The 20,540-nt window shown below is 54.9% G+C and overlaps 1 non-coding gene across 1 annotated transcript; it reads right to left on the bottom strand.

The window, feature by feature from the left end:
- Positions 1–17,108: 17,108 nt before the first annotated feature.
- On the bottom strand, positions 17,109–17,212 carry LOC138381082 (U6 spliceosomal RNA). The gene has a single exon (XR_011233026.1). It is a non-coding gene; the product is annotated as a U6 spliceosomal RNA (small nuclear RNA).
- Between the last annotated feature and the right edge of the window lie 3,328 nt (positions 17,213–20,540).

Here is a 20,540-nt window from a genome sequence, read left to right as displayed (position 1 = left end):
AAAATAGACCAGGACATCACACGCAGCAGCCACAGCGCCCTGCCTCTCTGTGAGGAGCCTCAGGGTTTCCGCGTGGAGTCACAGGGCTAAGCCCACCGGTTCCCCAAGCCTGTGGCGGCTGCGGGAGCTTCAGCACCAGACGGGCCCAGCCCTGTGTTTCTGTTCAGCTACTTGTTACCTGTGGGCTTGGGGCCCGTCACCTAAGTCCTCTGAGCCTCCTGTTTCTCGTTTGTTCACGTTCTCTCTGCCCTTCCCTCGGGGACTGGGGACACGCCTGTCTCCTAGTGCTCTCATTTGCCATCTCTCTCATCCCAAAGCCTCACAAACGTGACATTTCTTCCGTTGACCCAGAACACCCAGAATTCTGCTATGCACAAATTCACTCTGTGCTCTGGAGCCTGCAATATACTTCTGTCTAAAGCCGCTGTCCTCCATTGGGTTTTAAATGTCCCTGCTGACATACACGGGGCAGAGCCACAGCCACCTGCATTTCTTAGCAGAGTTCATGATCCATCATTTTCAGATTTGGGGATCAGGGGGCCTTCATGTAGGGGGAGGCAGGGCACGGCCTTACTGATTGCACATTGTGCAGCGTGCTTGCCTGGTTCGTACAAGAATCGTACAAGATAGCCGGCCATCCCCGCTGCAGAGCTGGGCACTGGCACACGCAGCCCCACACCACCGGTGATGATCAGCTTTGACCATTTCACCCAGTTCTGTCTCCATCTGGAATGCAGCTCAGCCCTTCCAGGGCCACAGAAACTGCCAATAATGGTTCCTTATTCTCAGCCCTGAAGCCACCAGCTGCTGAGATGTTGAACAAGAGCTTCCTGGCGCCGTGTCCCATGTCCCAGGCTATTTTAGGTGTCAGGAATTCAAGCACATTTAGCGTGTGGCCAGGACCACTGGAGAGTCCCTCCTGCCCTGCCTGTGCTCTCCAGCCCACGCCAAGACCCTCTTCCATTCCCCGTGGGTGGGTGGAGGAGGGTGGGGTCTTTGCCCGACAACCCCTCCCCCTGGAGAAACTCAGGTGGCTCAAAGCCCAGGACCTGTGGACGTTCTTTGACCTTCTGCCCATGGCCTGTAACTTCTGACCTCTCCGGAAGGTTTCTCTAAAGCGGTGGCCTCCGTTAGACCGCAGGAGCCGGCCAGCTAGCTGATCCTTGGTCTGGCAGGCCTGGCGGCTTTAACCTGCCCCGCTGCAACTCTCTGGACAAACACCATCGATCTGCAGTTTCTTAACAGGACCTCGTTTGTCCTGGTTCTCAGGCTGGGCGGCAGGAGCCAAAGGGCAGGGGCCTTGGCCTGCAGGGCTGCGTGTCAGCACTGAGTGACTGTGCAGACTGTCTTGACATACGTTGTCCCAGTGCTTTTAACCACCCCGTGAGGAAGAGGATGCCAAGGCCCAGAGGAGAGGGTTGTACACAGTCTTTGAATTCGGGCCTGTCTCTGCCTAAAATCCATAGCTTATGTTGGGGGGGGGGGCGTATAAATGTCTGCCTTTCAAATCCTACACGAAAACTAGCCCCCAAGCAGACGGTCAAGGGCGGTGCCAACGTAATGTGCCGCATCCCAAGCTATTTTTAGGCCCTGCTTCGGTTACAGGCATCTGAGCACTTCCAACACGTGACAGGACCACCCAAATGTCCCCCGGCCACAAGTGGAGCGGGCGCCACTGGGAGCAGAACGGAGCCGGGCACAGACTGGAGTGTGGACGTGCCTGGAGTCTGGCTTCAGCCCTGCCCTCCCCTGCGGAACCTACACTTACCGGCCATTTCATTAATAACTGACCAGCACTGGGCTCAGAAACACTCATTTTTGCAGACATCTTTCCATTCTCTGACCAGAAGCTGCAGGGGTGCAAGTTGGGAAAGATCTCTAGGAGAAGTCTTCTAGGCCCCAGGGGGGGGGGGGGTCCCTGGAAGTTTTCTGTTCACGTGGGAAGCCTCTGAAGCCTGCACGATCCCCCCGGAGACCAGCAGGTCCTGGAATCGAAGCGTTTAGGAGATCTAAGACCGAGGATCAAAGGGAAGGCCACCAGCCCCTCCTGAGCTCACAGCCTCTGCATCCATAGGGGGGCAAGGGGTGGGGCCCCCCTTGGGTGCAGCCTGTCCAGGGACCTGACCCCCCTTGCAGAGGTCCTCAGTGCACCCAGGCTCCTTCTCCCCACAGGACTGTCTACATTCAAAACCACCCTACATTCAAAGCTGCACAGCCCAAGCCCTAGTAAAGAGGCGTCTGAGTTCATCAGCTCCAGATATCCCTTGGGCTCCAAGGACTCCCTCTGGATCCCAGGGCAATGAGACAGCTTGGCTAGTCGGAAGGTGCAGCCACCCCAGGTCAAGTAGTGCCCCCGGAAACCAGGGGCAGGTTTCAGGCAAACGAGACCCCTGGGCACAGACATGCCCAGCCCTGTCCTACCCTGCGCTGGGGGGTGGTGGGACTGTGCCTGCCCTCCACCATCCATGTGGCGTGCACAGAGCCTGGGCAGGAGGCTTCCCCCAAATCCTGTCTCTTGCAGGCCCTGCTGTCCCGGTACCAGGCCCGGGAGGGCAGTCCTGGTGGGCAGCCCTGGTGGGCACAAATACACAGCACCTAGGGGCTGCTCGCTGCAGTCACGGGTTTTAAAGAGAATTTCAATTTGTTTTATCTTCCAATAAGGGGAGCTTGGCGAGATCTGCTTGTTCCAGGGGCGGGAGAGCCCCAGAGGGGGTCTGGGCAGCACTGCAGGGACTTCCAGAGGACATCAGAAGGCAGCAGCACCACGGGAGGCCTCTCCCCCAGACGGCAGGCCGCGGGGACGGCAGGGCAGCGGGCGTCACTGGCCCAGGCCTTCAGGCCATGTGGGGGCCCCACCTCCAGACGTGCCTGGCCCGAGTTTCCCAGCCTTTGGCGCTGGAAGGCCACACAAAGATGGTATTCATGCTGACGCCTTACGTCCTCTCCGGAATGAGGCAGGGTTTAAGCAAATACAGAAGAAAGTTGGATCCCGGGCCGGATTGGGCTTGCCCAGGGCAGTGGGTGCTGTTAACGCAAAGAGAGGGAAGACACCCCTCCCACACACACCCCACTCTGTGCAGAATTAGTAAATGTGTTTCTTCTGTGCACCCCCACGGCGACAGCGGCGATGGGTCTGTGTTTGTTAGTAGCTCTAGTTCCCAAGGCACTCACTGTGCGTTGCCCACGGGCCGGGCGCTGCCAGATGTGACGTGAGGAGTTTCATCTTCCCTCGGGCGGAGAGGTGGGCAGGTAGGTCCCAGGATGCATTTCTTCATTCCTTTGCAAAGGACATCGGAACAAGGGCACTGTTAGGTGTTGGCGAGCAGAGGTGAGGAGACCCCAAGACCCACTTTGCTCTTGTTCAGGCTGGGGGGGACCAACATTAGGAAACGGGCCGCGGAGTCAGCCCCAGAGCCTGGATCTGTGCCGGCATTTGGGTAGGGGACGCATGTCTTAGCAGCTCACTTTCCTGGTGAGGAAACTGAGGCAGGCGACTTGAGTGACTTGCATGAGGAAGTAGAGACCAAACACTGTCTCCCGAATACGCTCTAGTGTTCTATAGCAGCGTAGGACGACGGCGGTCAGCGATAATACATTACATAGTTTCAGACAGCTAGAAAAAGGAATGTTCCCAACACAAAGAAATGACAAATATTTGAGATGATGGACATGCTAATTTCTCTGGTCTGATCGCTATACATTACATTTATTGAAACATCACTAAGGTACCCCAAGAATATGTACAAATATTATTTGTCAATTTTAAAAATCAGATAACATTAAATTTAAAAAATAAAAATGCTGCCTCCTGTAGGAAGAACATTCTTGGGGCCTGGGGTGGGGTGCTAAGCCTCCAGCAGCCCATCAGCACCCATGTGCTGCCTTGGGACCACCCCTGACCCAGCCACCCCAAGACCTTCGACTTCCGAATGGACTAGTCCAGGGCTGGGAGCCCCGTGATCCTTTGCTTGGAGCCGAGTCCCTTGCTTTAAAGGCTCAGAGGATGGTGAGAGGACAGAGAGGGTTGGCTGCCTTGGCCAGGCCGGTGGCCCTCCACACCAGGTCAACATGCGTCTCAGGAATGGTCACTCTTCTCGGGCTGGGGGTGCTTTGGATGGAATCTGGCAGCTGGGGAAATGCAGAACCTTCTTCCCATCTCTCGTACTGAGCCTGAGTCCCCCAAACCAGACAATTCCAAGGAGGGAGGCTCGGAAAAATTTGGGGCACCCCACTATCCTGCCAGGGGGAGCTGCCGCCTAGAGGACATGGCTTAGGTGGGGAGGAAATACGGGAGGGAGTTCTGGACTGTTCTAGGAAGGGTTAGCAGCATTCTCCTTGGACATGGAGTTTTGGTGACCCGGCCCCACCTCCCCAAACCCCAGGCACTTTATGGATACTTCGTTTGAAAAGAGTCCTTTAAGAAATGCAGTGAGCCACCCAGCGGGGCCGGCTCCACCCAGGGGCTTGATCAATGAGACGTCAGATGAGCCAGGCAGGACCCTCTGACATAGACAGATGGGTGGTCACAGCCGCCCCCAGAATTATTGCACTACAGAGCAGGGCTCGGCTCCCCAAAGAACCTCAGGGGCAGAGCAGAAGCCGAGAGGCAAAGCACCTCCACCCGCAGCTGAGATTAAGTTTAAAAAATTTATGTGAATTTTGCTTCTTATACCATTCTATAGCTTTGCTAGTTTGAATATAATTCTTTAAAATCACATACCATTATTGAGAGTGTAGATTGGTGTAACCTTTTTAGAAGGAACATTTCAAATGCCCTCTTGCTGAGTTCTGCTAAAATGGATAGGGTTTTGGGGGTCTTATTTTTTCCTTCCAGCACTATTTGTAATTATACAAAATTGCCGCGACCTCTTTGTCCATCATTAGAGAAATGGCTGGATGCACCGTGGGGACATCCATTTAAGGAATACTGTTTACTATTCCGTTGACAGACAGGACGAAGCGCAGCGGCATGTTCGGGCAAGGGAAGGAGCGAGCGTGTCACCAGAGCAGAAGCAAGTGGAAGAGCCGTATGTGTTGGGTGATCCCATCTGTTAAAAAAAACACACATATGTACATATTTAGTTAAATGACTGTATATGCCTAAAAATATTTGGAAGGAGCCACAGCAACCAGTTAACAGTGATTATTTTGGGGGGAGTGAACATTCTTCCGTATTTGAATCTGAAGTCACTCCTGTCACATAAAAAGAAAGATTAACAACAAATTACTTATCTTTGGACAAGATCATGGCTCCCGGAAAACGTGCCCTGTCTACCCCGTGGGTTCTGGCCTCGTGCCCGTTACCACCACGACCGTGTGTCCAGGTTGGGAATCCTGGCCCCGCTGTGGCCCACGCACGGGACGCTTGGAAGGCTCCCGGCACCCCAGCGTGCTGCACGCGGACTCGGAGCTCGCCGGCGCTGTGTGCAGCTGGCGGGCACCGGGGAGAACGTTGTCCGGTGACGGCTTCTGTTTAGATTGGCTGAGCTCTTCCCTTCTGTCTGGAAGTGGGTGGACGGCAGGCCCAGATGCCTCTGAAAATCCCCCCAGAGAAGGATAATGGACCCCATTGTCTAGGGATGAGAGGATGCTTGTCCCTTCCTGTTAGCTCTCGTCCTACGGTCCAAAGGGACATCGGATCACGACAGGCACGGAGCGGCAAGAAGGCTCACTTTTTTGGGTCTCCTCCTCCCTCTGTCTTAAGAAATTCACATCGGCCACCTCTGAATTTTGCCAAAAAAGCAAAGGAAGTTGTAGCAACATGCTCCCGGGCCATGCTGGGGGTGGGGGAGAGGAGGCTGCTCAGGCCGCCAAGACTAGACAGGAGATTGGAACCTGGGCTGCCCACGTGGCGCCAGGACACAGGCACCTCAGGCCCAGGTGGCCGAGAAAGGACTTGAGTTCCGTGCGAACCCTGGTACTGGGACTTGGCAAAGCCTGTACTCCCATGGACTGGGCACCCGGGTTCCATTTTTCAGAGGAAAAAGATAAAGAACAGGCAGGAGACAAAATAGGCTCATTGCGGTCACCTGTGCCGGCCAGTCAGCTGGCAAGAGCAGGAGGCCCAGGAAAGAAGCCCGGGGAACTTGCTGTGGTTAAGGGGAGGGTGGAGGATGGAGCCCGGGGGCAAGGCGGGAGCACGGCAAGGAGGCTGTCGGGCAGGGCAGGAAGGAGGGAACTCTGAGGGGCTGCAATGTCCGAGGCTGCAGACCCACCAAATGCTACAAGGACTGAGTGACACCTGGATTGACCACAGGGCACGAGATTGTCATTCAGTGGAGCAGAGTAGCCAAAGGCAGCGGTGAAGTGCATTTGGTGTGAAGTAGACTTGAGGCAATGGAGACCCCACTGGAAAGACAAGGCTGAGAAGGGCAGCCTGCGTCGTGGCAGGGTCCTGCATCCCGGGAAGGAAGGGTCTCAGGTGTGTTTGCCAAGGGAGAGGAGCTGCCAGACGGGTAGGGAATGGGGAGAGCAGAAACAGACAAGTGCTCTCCACACCGCCCAGCAGGCATACTGGGAGCCAGTGGGACATGAGGTGGGGTTGGGGCTTGTGATTTCTGTGTGGCAGTTTGCCCTGTGGTATGGGAGTGGGGCTGAGGAGGCACGGAGACAGAAGTTACCGAACTCTAGAAGACCAGCAAACAGATGAGGAGAAGGAAAGAGAGAAAGAGACTCTGCATTGTGAACACAGGCTGGTGTGCCCCATTATGCAGTTGTGTATCACACAAAATGTTTGAATTGTGCAGTGCATAACCTGCCCAACTGTATATGCCAGCCTTTTGCAGGAGCTAGATGTGCATGGTCGTGAATCCCTCTGCATGATGGCTGTGCCTGTTGAGAGAGCAGGACTGTCAGCCAGGCCCCCAGATGGTCAGATGCTGCTATATGCATGGGAAGGTGGCTCCAAGGAGTACATAAGGAGCTCCAGGGCTGGTGGACAGGTCTGGGAATGCTGGCTGCTCTGGCCAGAGCCCAGCAAGGGAGGTGAGAACAAGAGCAACCTCCCAAGAGGTGAAAAACAATCCCAGTGACACAAGTAGCTGACATTCACTGCTGAGCACAGTGCTGGGCACACTAATGACAATCCCAATTTGACATATGAGGAGACTGAGGCTGCATGACATTAAACCCTGGTCCAAGGCCACAGAACTAATCATGGGTGGAGCCAGGAGTTGGGTCCAGGCACAGAGCAGAATGCGCTGGTGGTCAGAAGCTGGCACCTCTCTAGAGCCCAGCCTGTGTCTACGTGTCCGCACCGGTGCCTAGCTGCACGCAGCCGTGGTTCCTGGATGGGGCCTGCCGAGATCTGCAGCGAGAATAGAGAAATCAAGTCAGTCTTAATTAAGTCACACACAGGGACTGAGGGTCCAGAGGGGCCACGCCACCTGCCCACAGCCCTCATTGTATGCGGCTAATCCCGTCCAGGTGTCTGCTGGCAGCCCCTGATCAATTAGTCACTGCGATTGAAGCTGAGTGTAATTAATTATTCAATTTTGAGCTGTTCCAGCTTAATGCATCTGAAATGACATCATGCAGCCTGGGCGTTCTGCAGGCGGGGGACAAAAGGCAAACAGGTCTGAACAAAGCCCCTGTGCACCTGACCCTCTCTGAGTCGGCACTAATCCTAGACCGCCCAGAGCGGACCCACTCACCTCACACTGCCGAACTGGGCCTGTCCCGCAGCAGGTGCACAGCCCCGCACATGGGGGGCTGTGGGCCCCGCCCACTCTGGGAGCCTTGACCTCCAGGTCAATGGGCCCTAATTAATCAGTTTTCTGTCACCACCCCTCTTCAACCCCCATCTCTGGGCTTTGCTCTGACGCCCCTCCCCGAGGGCCTGAAATCATAGCTGTGGCTCAACTTGGAGGGACCCCACAGGCCTTTCTGCCACGCCCAGTGCTCTGACCCAGCCACAGAGGGAAGACTGGGGCTTCCTGCCAGAGCCTCCTCTTCTCATGAGGCCATGCCCTGAGTGAGCCTGCAAAGGGGAGGTGGGAGGTGATGGTCTCTTAACCTACCTTGATCTGTGCACTGAGCCCAGAAAGCCCCTCCTGTCCACTTCGCCTGTGGCATGGGCCCACCCCTCTCACCTCCCCAACTGGACCCCCACACAGGAATCCACCCACAGTGACGACAACATTCTCTCTTGAACCATCCATGGCTCCCTATCACCTCAGTCAGGCGCAAACCTCAGCCCAGCTGCAAGGCTCCAGGATCTCCACCCTGCCTTCCTCCTCACCCTCTGTCTCCCCTCTCCTTCCTCACATACGCTCTGTCACTATCATGCTGGTCCTTGGCCTTTTGGGAATAGGATGGCCATCCCAGACCTCAATGCTCCACCTCTGCCAGCCCAGCAGACCCCTCTTCTTCCCTGTCATTCCTGGGAAACGTCTGTCCCTTCCCTGGCACGTGCAGCTCCCCCTGGTACCACAGAGCGCAGAGCCTCCCCGGACACTCGGAAGCGTCCCAGTGCAACTAAGCGTGTGTTTACATGTGCCCGAGCCTGGGGGGCAGCAACCTCTCCCCCTCTGCTGTGTATGCTGGGCACGTAATGGACCCTCCAGAAATGTTTGTTGAATTCATGAAGGAAGAAATGATTAAATCAGCCAAATTGGACTCATTATCTCCCCCCCCCCTCCTCCTGCCTGCGAGGGAAGCCCTGGACCCTGCATGTGGGATAATAGTGTCATTATCAGCCTCTCAGCCCGCCCAGCTGCAGCAGGGTCATTTCCACCCTCTCCCCTCATTGCTACCCACAGCCAATGAGTTAGCGAGGCTGGCTCGGAGAAAGACCCTCAATCCCGTGTCACCGCCCCACCCCTCCCCCTGGCCCAGTCCAGGCCTCATTGTCTCTTACCAGGGCCTTTGTCCAGCTCCCATCCTGGGGGCCCTGCCTCCAGCATCACCTCTCCGGCCCACCCTCCAAGGTGGCCCATTTATGGCTTTCTGAAATGCAAACTTGGGCATGAACTTCTGTGCTTTAAAATGCTCAGGTGATCCAGAAATTCCACTTCTGGGTATATACCCAAAAGATTGCAAAACAGGGACTTGAACAGATATTTGCACACTTATGTTCATAGCACCACTATTCACAATAGCCAAAAGGTAGAAAGAACCCATGTGTCCATTGGTGGATGGATAAAAAAAATATGGTAAATACACACATAATGGAATGTCAGCCTTTAAAAGGAAGGGGATTCTGACACATGCTACAACATGGATGAACCTTGAGGACATTATGCAATGTGAAGTAAGCCAGACACGAAAGGACAAACAGTGCATGATTCCACCTATATGAGCTACCTACAATAGCCAAAACCATAGAGACAGAAATTAGAAGGATGTTGGCTTCGTAAAATGTGTTGGGGAGGATTCCTTCCTTCTTGATGTTATAAAATAAATAATTTCTACAGTATAGGTACCAGTTCTTCTTTGTAGGTCTGGTAAAATTTGGGCATGAAGTCATCTGGTCCAGGACTGTTTTTTGTCGGAAGATTTTTTTATTGCTGCTTCAATTTCAGTACTTGATATTGGTCTGTTCAGGAATTCTATTTCTTCTTGATTGAGCCTATGGAGGCTGTGTGTTTCTCCATTTCCTCCACTATTTCAAATGTATGTGCATAGAGATTTTTATAGTATTCAGAAATGATATTTTGTATTTCCATGGTATCAGTTGTAATTTCTGCTTTCTCATTCCTGATTGAGCTTATTAGCGTCCTTTCTTTTCTGCTTCTGGTTAATCTAGAGAGAGGCCTGTCAATTTTGTTATATTTTCAAAGAACCAACTTTTTGTTTCATTAATCTGTATAGTTCTTTTGTTATTGATTTTATTTAGTTCTGCTTTGATCTTGGTTATTTCTTTTCTACACATTTTATGAAGCCAACATCACCTTGATTCCAAAGCCAGGAAAGGACTCAATAAAAAAAGAAAACTATAGACCAATATCCCTTATGAATATAGATGCAAAAATTCTCAATAAAATCCTGGCAAACAGAATTTAGCTGCTCATCAAAAAAAATAATCCATTACAACCAAGTGGGCTTCATTCCAGAGATGTAAGGATGGTTCTACATACACAAATCTATAAATGTAATTTACCACATAAACAGAAGTAAAAAAAAAAGACCATATGATCCTCTCAATAGACTCAGAAAAAGCATATGACAAAATTCAGCAGCCTTTTATGATAAGAACACTTAACAAAAATAAGCATAGATGAGACTTACCTCAAAATGATAAAAGCCATATATGACAAACCCACAGCCAACATCATACTGAATGAGGAAAAACTGAAAGCATTTCCACTTAGAACTGGAACCAGACAAGGTTTCCCATTATCATCAATTCTATTCAACATAGTGCTGGAAGTCCTAGGGCAATCAGGCAAGAGAAGGAAACCAAGGTTATCTAAATGGGGGCAGAAGAGGTCAAACTACCGCTCTTTGCTGATGATATGATCTTATATCTAAGAAACCCCAAAGATTCTGCTAAAAGACTCCTGGAATTGATAAATAAATTCAGCAAAGTCTCAGGTTACAAAATCAATGTACACAAATCAGTTGCATTCATATATGCCAACAACAGTCAAGCTGAGAACCAAATCAAAGACTCAATACCTTTCACAAGAGCAACAAAGAAAATAAAATACCTAGAAATATATTTAACTAAGGAGGTGAAAGACCTCTGCAGGGGGAACTATGATTCACTGAGGAGAAAGGAAATAGCAGAGGACATAAACAGATGGAAAAACATACCATGCTCATGGATCACCAGAATCAACATTGTTAAAATGTCTTTACTGCCCAAAGTGCTTTACAGATTCAATGCAATCCCTATTAAAATAGCAACATCATTTTTCACAGATCTAGAAAAAATAATTCTATACTTCATACGGAACCAGAGAAGACCCCATATGGCCAAAGAACCTTTAAGCAAAAAGAACAAAGTGGGAGGCATCAATTTACCAGACTTCAAGAACGGGACTCTCAAGCTGGGCTGGTTGTGCCCTGTGCTCCTGACTCTCCACTTGTTTGTTCAGAGTGAGAGGCAGCAGGGTAAAGGGATCTGATGGACTGTGCCTCAGTCTTCTCCTCTGTAACATGGGGTCCCCACTCATTCTCACATGTCCATCGGGAGGAGGCGGGAGAAACATGCCACAGGGCAGCCCCACGGCCGAACACCACAGGGCATGAGGGGAGGGGCCCATCCACTCCCCATGTCACCGACAGAGTGCACAGGGCAGAACCGAGCTGTGGTCTGACTGGCCCAGTGTCAGGATGGGCTTAGCCTGCAGGGGGTGCTGCTGAGGTACTGAGATGCTCCGCGTCTGGATAGGGGTGGCTTGCACAGGTGTGCTCACTTTGTGACAATTCACCAGTTGGCACATTTATAGTATGTGCACCTTTCTGTACGTCTGTTATGCTATAATAAAAGGAAGAGAACAAGGTCAGAGAAAACCCAGGAAAGTACACAGGGCCCGTCTGGGAGGGTCTGGCAGGGGCTGAGGCAGGGGAGGCCTAGCCTAGGAGGGGACACTGACGCTTTGCTTGAATTGAGAGAACAGCAGGGAGAAGGTGCTGGAAGATGCCTGTGTGGCCTTCCACGGAGCAGCACCTTCTCGCTGGAAACACCCCTAGTGAAGTGGAGCCTTTTCAAGCCCATAAATTCCAGTTCCCAAAGGGAAGCCTAGAGGCAGCTCAGGTGGGGCCCAGGAGCCGAACACCTGCTCCAGATGAGGGACAGGACAGGAGGCTGGACTGCTCTGGGGATGGTGGCCAGAGTGCCACAGTGCAGGGAGCAAGCCTGAGGCAGGCCTGGGTGTGGCACGGGAGGGGAACTCCAGGCCAACAGAGGCGAAGGTCAGGGAGGAAGACGGCCCAGGTGCCCAGCTCAGCCGGACTGAAGCATCCCCTTAGCATCCAGCACCCTGCCTGAGGCCCTGGGCTCCAAGGGGAGGGACATTTTGGTGTGGTCCAGCCTCATTGCCTCCATTTGTGGTGCGGTGGGGATGGGGGTGCTCACCTGGGATCCCTAAGAGTGGAGCCGGCCGAGCGAGTCTGCCCTCAGAGGGTGGAATCCGCGGCTCGGCATGGTGCGGTGCATCTGGGAGCGCCCGGTGCCCAGAGAGCTGCTCAGGGTGGCCCGTGGTGACGCTGGGCTGGCAGGACTCCCCACGCGGTCATGTCTAATTGCCGTTGCGGCCTAGCTGATTAACACGGTAACCACCAGCCTCAGGAAGGAGGTGGACTTCAGAGCGCCAGGAATTAAGCCGAGACTTTGCAAGTTCATGCCTTTGCCTGCCGCGGCTAACAGCATGGATTCGTGGGCAGACTCCGGCCTTATGCGAACTCCCAGTGCTCTCATCTGATGACCAAAATGGGGTCATTTAAAGGCAAGAGACCCCCTCCGCTTGTTTCCTACTCTGGCCACCCTGGCAGGGACCCCAGCACCCCGTCCCCCTCCCCCCCCAGGGGTGACTCGGGAGGGAGCAGCAGCACCGTGCTGGGCGGGGCCGCGCCCTCGTGTCGGGGGAACACCAAGCCCGGGGCTTTCTAAGAAAGGATTTTGGCCAACGCCTGTGGCAACAGCATGACCACATTGCTTGGCCACAACTGAGTCTGTCTGTGCGGATCCTCCAGGAACCGTTTGTCTCAGAGGATGTGGTCAGAGATGGGGGAGGAGGCGGAAGGTCTGACTCCCAGCGTTCCCAGGACGGGGCTGAGGTTGGCAAACCCGGGGGAACCGTGGCCAGCCCTGTAGTTGAGGGAATACAGGGTCAACTTTTTTTTTGTTTTAACTACTTTTTGATGATGAAACCTGGCCAGCACACACAGAGGTGGAGAGAAGAGTGAATGGGCCTCACGCACCTGTCACCAGATTTAACACAGATTGGAGTTTGTGCCCCTTGGAGGTTACATTTTAAACCACGGCAAGGGATGAGGGTACCCACTCCCCCACCCCCTGGGTGCAACAAATAAAAGTTTTCTCCACCCTGGTCAGCTCTTCTAGAAACTTTTTCTGCACTCCAGGTCCATGCTCTTGGCAAGCCCTCCGCTCAGATGAGAACCCACACGCACAGGGCTCTCTGGAAAGTCCCTCCAAGTCCTTTGAGGTAGTCCTAAAACAGGTGGCTTAGAAGACAGTGAGAGCTACTTTGGGCCACAAGACGGCCACATGCCACCTGACGCTGTCAGAGCCCCGAGCACCCCATGATAAATGTGCTGAACTCCGAAACAGCCTTCAGAGCTGGTGCCACATGCGATTCCAAATCCGGACTCCTGGGGCTATTGGATTTCATGATTTCTCTTGCAGCCTTGGTTACGGGTTAGCATGAGTCTTCTCACCCCTTAATTATAGTCCTGGCATTCGAAAAGCACACCAACACTTCTCCCTCCCTCGGCGCCACCCTCATTCCTCCCCACTCCCAAACGCGCGGCAAGCCGGAGTTAAGCCCGGGTGCCGTTCATGACTGTCCCTGTTCCTGTCCTCCCCGATCTGACCGTGCACGCACTGGCCCGTGCCCGTTACCTGCCTTACAAGGCAATACTGCCCGCCAGGGAGGCTACTTTGGGAAGAGTCGAGAGGACAGAGAGAATGTCAGGGTCTTTTTTTACGTGCTGAGCAAAGCCATTCCGGGGCCCGCCGAGAACAGGCGGAGCTCTGTGTCGGACGGACTTGAACACACGCTCTCTTCCAGGGGGGGCGGGAGGTGGAAAAAGTAAGCCCATGGCTTCTTTGGCTCAAGTCTGACGGAGCGAATTAAAACATTTAGGAATTTTCCTCTCCCAACTGCAGATCTGTTTTAGGTCTCATGTCTGTCAGCCAAACTAAAGCCGATGAAAGTGAGCCTCATCTCCGTCTCTGGGCGGGGAAGAGAGGCACAGCCCTCGTGACGGGGACGGGTGACCTGTTCTGGGCGGCTTCCCTAATTGATTGCATCTCCAGGGTGGAAAATAGATGCGGAGTCCAACCCTCCCACTCTCTTGTGCACCCTGCCCACACAGGGAACCGCAGAAGACTGTTAGGGTGACCAAAAGTGCTCTGGAAGCAAAGAAAAGAATTGAGGGGGAAAATACAAGCCCCCCAGAGCAGGGGGTGCATATGGGGTGCTGGTGTTTCAAGAAACAGTGACTTTAGGGCAGCCCTAGGGACGCAGGGGGATCTGAGCTGCCTGAACAGGGCAGGGAGGGACAGACCTTCACTGTCTTGGGCAGGTTCCACACCTCCCAGGCCCACCTGGTGAGGAAGAGGAAAACGGACAACTTGGCACTCTTTTTTTTTTTTTTTTTGTTGAGACAGAGTCTCACTTTGTTGTCCAGGCTAGAGTGAGTGCCGTGGCGTCAGCTTAGCTCACAGCAACCTCAGACTCCTCGGCTTAAGCGATCCTACTGCCTCAGCCTCCCGAGTAGCTGGGACTACAGGCATGCGCCACCATGCCCGGCTAATTTTTTCTATATAGATTTTTAGTTGTCCATATAATGTCTTTCTATTTTAGTAGAGACGGGGTCTCGCTCTTGCTCAGGCTGGTCTCGAACTCCTGACCTCGAGCAATCCACCCGCCTCGGCCTCCCGGAGTGCTAGGATTACAGGCATGAGCCACCGCGCCCGGCCACAACTTGGCACTCTTAGATCGAGGAGTGGGAAGGACACCAGGTCACATGGAACTTCGAGGCAAGCAGGACCACTTAGCTGGGAAAAAGGACACTGCCCGGCAGGCCAAGTGTCATCCCGGGGTCGCTGTTTGAACACTACAGAGCCCACGTCTCAGCCCTGCAGGCTTTGCTCCTCCGTAGGGACGATGGCCCCGTAAAACGGCAACGAGTTCAAACACTGCCTTCCCCGCCAGCCTTCCCCACTGAGTCCTCAGAAGACTGCAGTCCTGCAGGGAAAGGGGGTGAGGCTGCAGAGAGGTCACCAGGGGTCAGGATGAGCCCTGTCTGCCGGCCCCCCCCCCCCGAGCCTGCCTCTGGGCATGCCCACCCAGCACCCTGCTCCCCCACACAGCAAGGTGCCAGCTCTGCACCTGCCCCAGGGGCCTCCTCCAGCCCACGGCGAGGGCAGCCCCTCCTCTGGGACTCGGCCCCAGCCAGGAGGCAGCCTCTCCCTCCTGTACCCATCTCCTCCTGCCCCACGGCCCCCAAGTCCAATCCCCTGGTAGCTATCTGGGTGTCCTTCCCCAGCCGCGTACGGGGTGGGCACACTCGGCTCAAGGAGCTTACGGGAGCAGCCCCTGAGAGCTCGGGCCTTCCGCTGCCAGTTGCCACTCTGCTCCCTGCCACCCCTCCCTGTGTTCCTGTCCTGGGCCTGCAGCAAGGACACTTTGCACCTAGGTCACGAGCCGTCTGCTGCTCCTATTAGATCACTGGACAGAAATGGTGGCATTTGCTGTCCCCACACATGGCCGTAACCAGATCGGCGCAGGGCCCCCCACCCCTCCCGCCGGGCCAGCCCGCACCCTAAAATAGCCTTGATGTATGTACGGCATCTTCTGGAGCAGAGCTGGCCGGACTTTGGAAGCATCCCTGGCGTCCCGTCTATGCGCGGCAGTTATCAATGAGGCAGGTGCAGCGCAGGGGGCTCATTCCTGCCGGGGCCCCGGGCCAGCAGGGCACGTCTCCCACAGCTGGGGGCCACTGTCAGTGCCGCGTGGGCCCAGGCTGGTGGCCCGCCCCACCCCAGCGACATCTGTGGTTACAGGCTGGGGTCAGGCTGGCCAAGCCCAGGCCAGGCCTTGACCCCAGCCATCTCCTTTTTTTTTTTTTTCCTAAAGAGATACCTATTTATCATTTTCAATGTGTGTGTTATTTACTGGCTACTAAAAGAACACAAATCCAGTAAGGCACAAACACATGTAGAAACTGCTAAATATAGAACAATGTCTTGCATTTCTAAGCAGTCTAATAATCTAAAAGATGGGTGGCAGAGAGTTTAGGAACGGAGAGAGCACGTAGGAGACCAAGGCTGGCACCCATGCTCGACTGCGTTTTTCCAGTGTGATGGGTACATCCTTTCCATTCTATAAAACTCACCTGTGGCAAGTGTCTGCTTCATCAGTTTTCAGTGACGTAGAGTGGTGTGGCTACCGGCTCATCCGGTTTTGCGCCCCAAACACGGCCCACATCCACCTGCCCGGCCCTCGGCCCTCACGGCTCAGCCTCCCCATCTCCATCATCACGATTTCTCCAACAATCTCACGGAAATTGTCTCCTACACCCTGTGGCCTCCTGATGTCTGGCTTCTCAGCAGCGAGTTTTCGGGGTCATCTGCGCTGCAGCCTGCATCCGGACTCCGCTGCTCTCGGCCGCGGAAGCCCGTCCCTGCATGGGTGGGTGGGTGCACGGCCTGCCGCTCACCTGCCCCGTTCACACGTGGAGGGACACTTGGGTTGCTTCCCCTCTGGGGCTGCGATGAATCCTGGTTCTATGAACACTCACATGCTCATCTTTTTTTCATCGATACAAAATACTGTACATATTAATGGGGCAATGTGAGTATTTTTACATGCACATCATGCGTAACGATCAAGTCAGGGTGTCTGCAGTATCCATCACGTTGAGTGGTTATTTTCTGTGTGTTGATAACATTTCAAGCCCTCTCCTCTGGCTGCTTTGAAATAGTCACTGCATAGTGACTACAGTCTCCTGTTCTGCTATCAAATATCGGGGCTTATTTCTTCTACCTAACTATGTGTTTGATACGTTCACTATACATATCACCTCTCTTCTCGCCCCTTCCCAGCCTCTGGCGTCTATCTGTGAACTCTCCACCTCATGGAGATCAGCTTTTTTAGCTCCCACAGATGAGTGAGAACACGCAGTATCGGTCTTTCTGTGCCTGGCCTATTTCACATAACATAATGACCTCCAGTTCCACCCACGTTGCTGCAAATGACATAATGTCATACTTTCATGTGGCCCAATAGCATTGCATTGTGCATATATACCACATTTTCTTTGTCCAATTATTGGTCAATGGACACTTAGACTGACTCCATAGCTTGGCTGTTATGAATAGTGCTGCAACATTTGAGTGCAGGTGTCCCTTTGATATGTTGATTTCTCTTCCTTCAGATAAACTGGGATCGGACCCCAATCAACTCCTTTTTTTTTTTAGTATGGAACATGTCACAAATTTGCATGTCATCCTTGCAAGGCCATGCAAATCTTCCCTGTATCATTCCAATTCTAGCATAGGTGCTGCTGAAGTGAGCGTGCCACCTCCTTTCACAAAGAGGGAAACTGAGCCCAGAGAGGTTGCAGGAGCTGCACAGGCAAGAGGGAGCCCGGCGTCCTCACGTCGTGTTCACAGGCCCTGCCACAGGCTCTGCAGGACAGCAGGAGGGAATCGGGGCTCCCTGAAGGCCACGAGGGTGGAAGGAGGCTCATCCCCAGGTCACGCCTTTGGTTCCTGAGATTGGGCCCTGAAGAGGGAAAGGGGCTCCAAGCACCGGGAAGACCCTTAGAAAGACTCCCAGGCACCTGCTGGGAATCCCTGGACACCCTTCGCTGAGCCTGGTGCTCCCTGCAGAGAAGGGTTTCTCCAGCCTGTGGACATCTGGGGCCGGGGGGTTCTTTGCTGCGAGAGCTGCCTGTGTGCTGCGGGATGCTCAGCAGGTTCCCTGGCCTCCACCCACCGGGTGTCGGTGGCTCCGCCTCTGCCCCGACTTGTAACAATCAAAAATGTCTCCTGGCAAAGGAAATCAGTGCATCAAAGGGACACCTGCACCCGTGTTCACTGCGGCACCAGTCACAACAGCCGCGCTCTGGCAGCAACCTGAGTGCCCACCGCGGGTGCGTGGGTTACGGGAAGGTGGCGCATGTACACGGTGGAATACTACCCAGCCACAAAAAAGAATGAAATCCCGCCACTCGCAGCAACACGGATGGAACTGGAGGTCATTGTGTTAAGCGAAATAAGCCACGCACAGAAAGACAAACAGCACGTGGCCCCGCTGGCAGGTGGAGGAGAAAGGTGCGCTCACGGGGGTGGGCGGGGGCGGGGTTACCAGGGGCTGGAAGGGAGGAGAGGAGGAAGGGCGAGTGGCGATGGGTACAAACATACAGTTAGGCAGAAGGAAGTTTCTCGTGTTCAGCAGCACACTAACAACAATAGTTTGTGGTATATGTCAAAACAGCTAGAAGAGTTGAAATGTCCCAGACACAGGGAAGTGGTAAGCGTTCGAGCTGATGGAGACCCCAACGAGCCTGATTTGCTCAGGACCCCTTATACGCATGTATCGAAATATCACATTACCCCACAGATATGTCCATTATGTATCAACAAAAATAAATAAAAATTAAATTGAAAAATAAATTAAAGATATTAAAATTAAAAATGTCTCCAGGCATCCCCTAATGTTCCCTGGGGACAAAATCGCCCCTGGCCGCCCACCCTGCTGTAGAGGAATGGGCCTGAGTCTGTGACCCCACGGTCCCCTGCCTGGTGTGGGAACAGTACCTAGGGAGGCCCCCACCTTCCTGCCCACCCTTTCCTTGCTGGCTGGGGACACGGAGCCTCCACCTACCAGCACCCGGCCGAGTGGGGGCCAATGTTCAACCGAATTCAGAAGCCCACCAGCGCCCTGCAGGTGCGGCAGACGGAGCTCACTGCCTCCCCTGCCCCGGTGCAGGGTCCCCTGCCCTGCCTTGGTGCTGGTCCCGAGGGGTGCAGCAAAGCTCACAGTGCAGGAGAGAGAAGGCAGAGGCATTTGGGGGCAGAAAGAACTCAGGAAGGCCGAGCAACAAAGTGGAGACGGTGTGTGACTGTCTGGGGCACCAGAAGATGCTGAAGTGGGTGGTGAGCAAGGAGAGAAGAGGGGTGCGGGGGCAGGTCAGCACAGCCACACTCCGCCAAGGGGCTGCCCTGCCCCCGGAGGGCCAAGGGAGCCTGCCCTGCTTATTTTCACCTTCCGGGTGGGGCCCTGGTCTGGGCTCTTTCCTGGCTGCCCGGCAGCTGGGTCTCTCCGTTTTTCCCGGGCTGGGCCTCCCTGAGCTGAAGCCTCTAGCACACCATCCCTCTCGGGACGCCTGTGCTGTGGCTTCCCGGCCGCACCCTCGGGCCCAAAAGGGGGAAGTTCAGGCCAGCTGAGGGCCTGGGGGCTTGGGGTGGTGTGGGGAGGACCCAATGTGTGCAAGGCACAGAGGTCCCCAGTCACCTGAACCCTGGCCTGGCCCACCTTGGGGTGCCCTCCTGTGGATGAGCCGTACCAGAAGGACCTGGGCCCTGAGAGGTCCTCGTGGGCCCCTGGGAACCAAGGGATGGGAGAGATGAACAGGTTTCCCAGACAGCACTTGGGACGTCTCTGCAGCCGCTGCCTCCGAGAGCGGGGAGCGCGGAGCCGGGGAGCCCGGGGTGGTGCTGGGTCCCAGCCCAGCTGAGGCAGCCTCGATGGGCTTCAGCGCGTGCATGCTGCCATCGTGTGGAGGCCCAGCCGGGGCGTCCCTCGAGCTGCAGGACACCCCCAGGGCCCCCCTGCTGGGAACCTCGCCTGGCCAGGGCGCCTCTGGCCCCCCAGCCACAGGGCTAAGTGGGCCCAGATGGCCTTGGCAGAACGGGCTGGCTGGGCTGCTGTATCCGGGGGCCCCAGAGTTGGGGCCGGGCTCAGCCTGCCAGGGACGGGAGGGCGGATGGTTTGAACAGGCAAACCTAATCCCCGGGCCTTTCAAAGAAGGTTGACGGCATGGGAGGGGGCCAACCAGGCCTGCCGCCCAGACACAGACCTGGCCCCGGCTTGTCTCCTGGCCTGGTGCACCCCATGCACCTTCCAAACCTCCTTCCTCTTCCTCACCCCTCCTGGAAGGACGCTGTCCTGGGAGGACCCTAGGGCGGGGTCTCATCTTCTCCTCTCCCCTCTTGCCTGCCCCTCCCAGGAGTGTCTGTGTCCCAGGGAGAGAAGACGGCATCAGGACACAGGACCCAGATCCACTGCCCTTCCCCAGCCTTCAGTGCACCCCCTCCTGTGCCCTTGGTCCCCTTGGTCCCCTCTCGCCCTGCCCAGGGGTGCTCCTCCCATCCGACACCGGCTCCCTCAAGCATCCGCTGCCTTGTCCCGAAGGACGGTAGCTGGATCAGGCAGAGTTCTGCAGGAAGCCACCGCACATTCCGAGATCTGGACACTAGCGGGACAATTCAGGAAAATGTGGATGGGGGCAGCCTCGGGCCAGTCACAGGGTGTGGGTTCTGCCCAGGTCAGAAGCGCCAACAGAGGAAAAGTTCTGGGCCTGCACGGTGACAGGTGTATGGAGAGAGAGCCCCCCCATCCCCCCGCAGAAGCAGCGACCTTTGGAGGGCAGCCTTGCAGGGGGGCATACACGGGGCAGTCTCAGAGCCTCTCGCCCTCCCTCTGGGGACATGGAACAGTAGGGAGGCTCCCCTAAGTGGGGCCTGAGCGCTGTGTGTGCCTGGTGCCAGCGTGTAAGTCCACCGGACCTCCCAGGAGCTTGCTGCACGCAGCTGAGCTGACATTTCTCCCGGGGTGAGACTTTCTCCGGGACGAAGGCAGCGTGCTGATTTACGGCCCAGGCAGACGCTGTTGTTTGGG

This window comes from Eulemur rufifrons, chromosome 2, assembly GCF_041146395.1.
Source record: "Eulemur rufifrons isolate Redbay chromosome 2, OSU_ERuf_1, whole genome shotgun sequence".
NCBI classification, from domain to species: domain Eukaryota; kingdom Metazoa; phylum Chordata; class Mammalia; order Primates; family Lemuridae; genus Eulemur; species Eulemur rufifrons.
Note: the sequence above shows the minus strand (reverse complement) of the source record. Positions and strands in the feature narration are given on the sequence as shown.